Source organism: Nannospalax galili, unplaced genomic scaffold (genome assembly GCF_000622305.1).
Source record: "Nannospalax galili isolate Female #2095 unplaced genomic scaffold, S.galili_v1.0 scaffold407, whole genome shotgun sequence".
Classification (NCBI taxonomy): Eukaryota; Metazoa; Chordata; class Mammalia; order Rodentia; family Spalacidae; genus Nannospalax; species Nannospalax galili.
In genome coordinates, this window is record NW_008355644.1 from 971,224 (window position 1) to 979,897 (window position 8,674).

An 8,674-nucleotide genomic window follows, 5' to 3' on the forward strand; every position below is an offset into this window, starting at 1 on the left:
TGGGTGTCTTAGCTAAATACTCTGTTCCAAAGGCCAAAAATGTCAAAAGTATTTGGGAGCTCTTATCTAATCCCTAAAAGATTTTAGGGTGACCTCTTCAGAAGGGGGAATTTTAGAACAGTAAAAAGGCCCATTTAAAAAGAGTACACAAAGTTGTTCAGAAAAAAGACATAGGTAGATATGGGAGGATTTGGAGGGGAGAGAGTGGGCATGGATTTGATCAAAACACCTTCTATGCATGTATGAAATTCTCAATTTTTTAAAAGTTTAAAACAAAATATGAGGAAGTGGCTAAGAAATCCCAAACCAATCTAAGGAAATTTTGGCAATTGATGGCTGCTGGGAAGGGGAAAGACAGTATCTTACAAGGATAGGGCTCTTGGTGGGTTCAGTGAGTGGATGCACACTAAAGGACATTTGGTGATATAAATTAGAATCTACAGACCACATTATATATAAGAGAGTACACTGAATTAAGCGGTGGAGGGGGGGTGAGGTGCTGATAGAAGAGGGGATCTAAATACCATCAAACTATATTGTATGAAAATCACAAAAAATGCAAGAAAAATGTTTTTAAATGAAAAAAAAAAAAGGAAGGAAGTGATCTGGAAAGATCTCCTTTGCAGTAGTTCCTACCATCCCTGCCTTATTTTGCTAGATGATAGCTCACATTGACAGTAGTTTCTTTAGGGTTAGCTCTGTGTACTGAGGACATACACTAAGGGTTAGGGTCTGTATTTCTTTTTACTCTGATAAAACACTGACCAAACCAACTTGTCGAGTAAGGGTTTATTTCAGCTTACAGAACAGTCCATCAAGGGAAGCCAGGGCAGGAGCACAAGCAGGAACCTGAAGCAGAGACCATGGAGAAACACTGCTTACTGGCCCCGCTTTCTTATATAATCCAGGACCACCTGCCTGGAGTGGTCCTTATAAACATGCCCACGGGCCAATCCCATAAAAGCAGTTCCGCAAATGAGGGTCCCTTTTCCCAGGTGTACCAAGTTGAGGACTGAAGTCAACCATAACAGGGCTCTTTAGTATCCACTCTTTCCTTTAAGGTTTCATTTTACAGTACACTTAAAAGACATGGCTATATGATTTACCAGAAGTCCTACTGGTTCTGCTGAGAGTCATACAGGAAATTGTTCATTACTTTGAACACCATGGGCTTTCTGTCTCTCATACACATTTCATCTAACAACATGCATTTGCAGTAAATTGTAACTTTCACATATTTATTGGATTTTGTGGTTTGGATATTAAGTGTCCCCAAAGGCTCATGTGCTGAAGGATCAGTCCCCAGCTGGAGACGCTATTTGAGAAGTGAATAGATCGTGACAGTGCTAAGTTCACTACATAAATCCATTGATGATTTCATAAGCGAATAGACTGATAGGAAGTGGGGTCTAGCTGGAGTAAGTACAACGCTGGGCATGCCTTTAAATGGTACATCTTGTTCTCAGTCTCACCTCGTCTCTCTTTCTTGGCTGCCATGAGATGAGCAGGTTTCTCTAGTACACTCTTCTGTCACCATAATGTTGTTATTTCTCAACACAGGCATAAAACAGTAGAGCCAACCGACCATGGACCAAAACCTCAGAAATCATGAACCAAAATAAATCTTTCCCCCTTTAAGTTAGTTTTTTTCAGTATTTTGCCAGTGCTAAAAATCTAACAACACAGTAGAGTTGGTTGCTCCTTCCCTTAATCTCTCTAGTGTTTTAAGGCAGCATATCACACTAGCATTGTGTTATAAATATGCTGGCACAGCCTCTTTCTTGATATTTGATGACCTTGAGTTCCTTGGGAACCTCAAGAGAGTCTTAATCATTTTTTAATGTCATAGCCAACACTAGCACCAGCATCTTCTTTATAACACATGGTGAGAGAAAGAGAGAGACACAATAAGTGGTGAAAGTTAGAGAAAAGCCTAATGTCTACTAACAAGTTACATTTTCAATTTTAAAAACATTTTGTTGGAAAATTTAAATGCAATATTATATTGGTTAAGATCAAAAGATCAGCTTTAGCCAGCACAGATCTGTATCTGGGTTCTGCAAGTTACCATTCATGAAAGTTTGAGAAGGTACTTAACTATCTCCGTGTCTTAGATTCCTTATTTTAAAATAGAGATAAATAGTACTGTTTACCTCATGAGGTGGTTGTAAAGATTTAATGAACTTGGGATGTACCTCAGTGACAGAGTGCGTGCCTAGCATGAGCAAAGCCCTATGTTCGATCCCTGGCACTGCATAAACCAGGCATGGTGGTGCATACCTGTAACCCTATTACTTGAGAGGTGAAGGCAAGAGGATAAGGAGTTCAAGTCATCCTCATCTGCATAGTAAGTTTGAGGTGGGGTACAGGACCCCCGTCTCAAAGGAAAAAAAAAAGAAATGAGACAATCTATATGACTGGCACAAAATAAGGTCTCCTCCTTCTCCTCCTCTCCCTCCTCTACCTTCTCATTTTCCTTCTCTTCCTCCATCTTTCTCCTCTTCATCATCAAGTACAGATTGCTGAGGAAGGAGTCTGTTGCGTGTAGCCTTCAGATTTACGAATCTGCATCAGAGTTCTCTTAATGCCATCTTATAAATCTGGAGCAGTAATTTATTCAGATCAGAATCTCTGAGTTTTCTGCTTCTCACCCCTAATTTCAGATCTTATTTCCTGGCCACCTGAAATGTGAATAAAACAGTTCTCATTTATAGTGAGGGCTGTTTAAAAGTGCTCTTTGCAAATGAATTGCTTGGGCATTATTCATAGTCCATTTTGTTGACTGTAAAACATATCATCAGGCACATGTAGATCTTGTCAACTGAGTCCTGGTGTATTTGGTATGTTTTTGGTTTAAATGGTTTCTTCTCTCCCTGCTTGAGCTCCAGATTTGAGTTTTCTAGCTGAAAACATGTTGTAGTCATTTATTACTAGTTTGCTGAGGTTTGCTGAAAAAAAATGTTTTCCATTAACAAACTATATCCAATTAATGTTCTATGTTTCCGGAAGAAGGCAGAACAGTAATTGGGTAGCCTGATGAGGAGGACGCAGAGCCACCAGCTGCTGTCCTACTGACAGCAGTGATAACAGGAAGGGAAGGCACCTTGTGGGTTTCCCATTTAGTCTTTGCCTTCTTTCAGAGCCTCTCCACAGGGGGCTTGGGTAGACACTCTAGACCCAAGTGAAGACAATAATGCTCTCTCCAGCCCATTTGGAATTGGGACACAGAACTCTGGTCAGTCACAACTGGCCTCAGAAGTAGGACAGCCTCTAACAGGGTAAGGCCATTTTCAGTATATATACTAGGAAGTAGAGGAAAGTGTGCTTTGGAGAGAGGAGACCAAAGCAATATGAGGGAGGGGAGATGAGAAACTAGGTTGCCCTGAAAGGAAAAAAAGATGTGGCAAGAGCACAAAGGTCTCTGTTCTCAGTGGCCTCTCAGGATTTTGTTCCCACTCCCATGGGGCCTGGCCCTGGCAAGTGTCCAGTCCTCAGCCCATTTCAGCTCAGGCAAGTGTGAGGGGCCTGTTACTTCAAACCCAAGGAGCCAGGGCTAAGCCAGTGGGCAGGGAAGAAGAGGGGCCAAGACAAGGATCTTCTCTTTGATGCCTACCCTGGTGGCTTCATCACACTGGCCTGCAAGTGACAGGCACACAGGTAATTTCTGCTGATAAGATTAGAGGCAACAGATTCATGGTTAGCCTGAAACAATGCTCTCTCTTATTTCCTGATACATTCTCTTGTACAATAAATAATTTTATATGGCCTGAATTTTTCTACAGGATTCTATATATCTACAGATGTCATTGGTAATATATGTTGCAGAAACAAAACAAAACAAAACAACAAAACAGAATAGGCCATGTCTCTCCAGTTTCACTAACAATTGGTCAAGCCTGTGGACCAGGAATCTGACACTGACCTGTAATGCGGCCTTGCCCCAGATTCAGAGGCAAATTCTGTCTAGCTAAAGGCTCTAAGGAGTCCTGTTTCAGTAGTTTCGGGAACACATTGTTATCCAGTGACTTGTTCTGCGCTAATCAAGTGTGGATTCTGGCTTTTGGGCTTCTGCTTTCATACTGTGAGTCTAAGTTCTGATCCCCTGTCAAAGAACCTGAGTCTTTGATGACTCAGCCTTTAGCCCCTACCTATACAACCCAACCAGGGCCCTATATCCTTCAACATCAGTAATTTAGGCCTGGAGAGATGGCTCCACAGTGACGAGCTCTTGCAGAGGACTAGAACTCAGTTCCCAGCATCCATGTTGGATGGTTCACAACCACTTATAACTCCAGCTCCAGGGGATCCCTTCTTCTGGTACCTACAAGCACATTTACATACACTCACACAGACACAGACGTAAATAAAAATACAATAAATACAATAAGGTCTAACTTGCTTACACCCGTTCTCCCCAGGCAATGCACCTGAAACACAAAGCAAGCTGAGACCTTTGTATCCATTCCTGTCCTGCTTGTCCCACCATCTGAGCCACTCATACCACCCTTTCCAGCATCTCCCTGCTATTCCATTTCTACTTTCACCACTGCCAATCATTGTATGTGCTTACTTAGGGAGGCCATTTAGCATTTGCTAGATCTTTTTAACTGGGTGTTCTGTAAACTACTGTATCAGTTGTTATTACTCTGAGGGTCCAGGTAGTCTTGCAGCACCACCTGCCTAGCAGAGCTCTTCCCACTGATATCCTCTGGAGACCAATTACAATGCTTGGCATTTGGCAGGATGACACAGAGGCAATGTGAGTATGATGGAACGAATTGGGAGTGTGGGCATTGGCCCAGATCTTCAGGGCACTGGTTCAAATCCTTGTTCCTCTGCTTGGACAACTTTCTTTCTTTGTTTAATATTTATTTTTTTTCAGTTAATTTAATTTAATTTGTGTGTGTGTGTGTGTGTGTGTGTGTGTGTGTGTGTGTGTGTGACTCATATGGAGATCAGAACATAACTTATAGGAGTCAGTTTTCTCCTTCCACATCTGGGTCCCAGGGATTGGAACTTGGGTTGTTAGGCTCAGCAGCAGGCACTTTTACCTACTGAGCTATCTTACCAGCCCTAGTTATTTTATTTTTTGAGTGAGAGTCTCATATAGCCAAGACCTCAAACTTGTTATATAGCAGAGGCTGACCCTCCTGTCTCTACCTTGTAGTGTTGGGATTATAGGCATACACCACTACATCTAGTTTGTTTTTCTGAGACAGGGTCTTGTTATGTAGCCCAGGCTTGTCTGGAGCTTACTATAGAGCCCAGATCAGCCTCAAACTTGAGGTTTCCTGCCTCAGCTTGCAGAATGCCAGGATTAGGTATATATGCTATCACACCATGCTTTGAACACATTTCTTAATTTTTCCAGAATCCAAAGGATTATTTAAAGGACCATGCAAGACAAAATGCCTAAAAGAATTATTTTGAGATAGGGTCTCATTATGTGTAATCTTAGTAGATATTTAATAAAAATACACCTGTTTTTCCTGCACTTAGGTTATTTAACAGCATTACTGAGAAGTAATTCACCCACAAGACAGTTTGCCAACTCTAATTGTATAATTCAATAGCATTTAGCACATTTAATGCACTTATATTTCTTCAAATGCAACTATAGCAGCTGGATGTGGTGGCACATGCCTTTAATAACAGCACTCGCAGATGCAGGTGGAGCCCTGTGAGTTCGAGGGGCTACAGGGAGACCCTGTCTCAAAAAGACCAAAAAAAAAAAAAAAGCAACAATGGTATGAAAGATGTGAGGTTTAATTGTGTGTGTGTGTGTGTGTGTGTGTGTGTTATATATATGTGGTATAGGTGCATATGGAGAGTGTGTACAGTGGAGGGTGGAGGAGGATGTAGAATGTCTTGCTCTATCATTCTCCAATGTATTCCCTTGAGATAGGGTCTCTCACTGAACCTGGGCTGGCATCCAACAAGCCCCAGAGATTTTCCTGTCTCTGTCCCCCCACCAACCCACCACCAGCACTAGGGTTATGGGCTGCCATGCCCAGCTTTTTATATGGGTGCTGGAGATTTGAACTCACATCTTCATGCTTACACAGCAAGCACTCTAACTGCTGAGTCATCTCTCTAGCCCTGGATACGAACTTTAATAACAGTAAATTTTAATATTTAGCCAACAGTGTGTTATGTAAATCAATAGTACCATGTTATTTATTGCACTTAGCAAAACAATTTATGTAATATTGGGCTGTGCCGATACATATGTGATCAGAATAGGGCAGAGAATGGTTCCATTATTCTGAGCTGCACCCTCTCTCACCCAGGTACTGAGGATTGGATCTAGGCCTTTGTGTACACTAGACATGTGGGGTTGCTCCCTCTCCTTGTGGGTCGTTGGCCACTTCTCTATGAGGACAAAGGGAGCAGACGGAACAAGCGGGGTCAGGACGGCCAGTGAGCACTGACGGAAGAAAACCCTTCCGGGGAGGCAGGTTCAATGATGCAAACAGCTCCAGACTCAGTGAGACAGCTCTAGATTCAGTGAAACAGCTCCGTTTATTCAGTGGGAGAACTAGGGAAAATATAGTGTGGAGGCAGTAGCCAATGCCTCAGCGGGTAGGTGCTCATAGTATGCTTTATTTACATGTGGCAGTGGGCTCCTATCAGGCAATGCCTGATTATCATATAGAAAAAACCTGGAGGTAGTTTTCACTCCAGGTAACTATGCCAAAGGTCATGTTCCAAATAAGGTCAGGCATCCATGCTTGGCTGCACTTTCCAGGTAAGTCAGGAAGAGAGCAGGAGGCCCCTGCTGAGAAGGGGAGTCCTTCTATATGGTGCCAAGCCCCTTAGAGCTATCCTGACATGGAGGACTACAACCCTAGCAGCAGCGTTCCCCAACATAGACACATGATGTGCTGCTGAGTTATAGCCCTGTCTCTTGTAAATCTTTCATTTTGCGTCAGATCTAAAGCTACACAGGCTGGCCTTTAACTCACAACTCACTCTGTACTCAGGCAGTCTCCTGAGCAGCTAGGACTACAGGCTTGTGCCACTAGGGCCCATCACTGACACAAATGTCTAGAGAAATGAGAAACTGAGAATACTGTTTGCAGGAGCCAGGTATAAATTTATCTGGAGAAACCAAGCCTAAGAGGAGATGAGGTACCTTCTTTAGTCAGCTCTGCAGTTGTTGCTCAGAAAATGAATAGCATGTATTTATTATCTCCTCCTTGGGTCCGAACCATAGTAGGTAAATTTAAGTTAAGCAAGCAGATCTTGGGTCAAGGTAAAAAGTTATAAATTGAAGCTGTTAGAATCTGGGGTGACTTGTCCCTTCCTAGCTTGAATTTTGACATTTGTTATACTCAGTTAGAAGGCATGCTACCCAGTTCTTGGTCTGTGTGATATGTCATGCTCAGGTGAGTAAACCAGTCAAGAGGAGCAGCTCTTCTTTCTTTAACCCATCCAGCATATAGTTAGTATAGTGGTCCGTTCTCTCTCATGTCTTCTGTTCCTGTTCCCTGCCTCTTCCTTTTCTTTCTTTAAAAAAAATGTTTAATTTTTTTTGGGGGGGGGTGCTCTTTTTGAGACAAGGTCGCCCTGTAGCCGCAGCTGGCCTGGATTCGCTAATGGAGACCAGGCTGGCCTCGAACTCACAGAGATCCACCTGCCTCTGCGTCCCAAGTGCTGATTAAAGGCATGAGCCACCATACCCAGCATTAATTTAATTTTTGAGACAGGGTCTCACTATGTAGACCAGGCTAGCCTTCATTTTACAGAGATTACCCTTCCTCTACCTCCCTAGTACTGATATTAAAGGTGTGCACCACTATTCCCTCCCTCTCTCCCTCCCTCCCTCCCTTCTTTCTTTTTCTTTTCACACGGTCCAAGTATCAAACCCAGGGTTTCACAAAGACTGACCAAGTTTTCTACTGCTGAGCTAAATATCCTATTCCCTGCTTTTTGATCAGAGAACTGAGAAACAGAAGCTCCAAAGTGTTGGTAGGGATACTTTACTTGAAACTCTAGTGATAATTTAATGTTCTTAAAATTAGGCCTGGGAATCACCTGATCAAGAGATTCTGTTTATCTTCCCAACTCTCTGTGAAGTGATTTCACTTCAGTAGATGTGGAATATTTACACTACAGAAATTAGCATCATTATGGATCAGCACATGGCCAAATAGAGTTAACTGAGATGATTTCTTTTGGTTTCCACATACCAATTACACTAATAAGCTTCAATCTGCACCTGAAATGTGATGTTTGGTTATTATACATTTAGCTTTCAGTAAACTAAAATTTCAGTTATTCTATTTCCTGAATTTATATTTTAATTATCTTTTAAAATTATGATAATAATTATTGCCTTTTGTTGAATACTGATGTCACATGTCTTTTCTGCAATATGAGTGAATATTTGCAATTGAAGTGAGAACTAAAACTCAGACATATCCTGTGTACTCATATAGCTAATAAGTGACAGCGCATAGAATCAAGCCAGTTCCTTCTTAACACTAAAATCTAATCTCTTCGGCTTTTATAAGCTCAGCTCGAATATTTTTCCCAGTTAATTATTTATTTAATAACCACATGATTAGGAGAAGCATTTCATTACAACAGCATTGACATATTCAATAACAATATCCAGAGCTAAGATGCATCTCTTTCAAAATTGGCTGTAAATTTCTAGGTTTACAGTTGA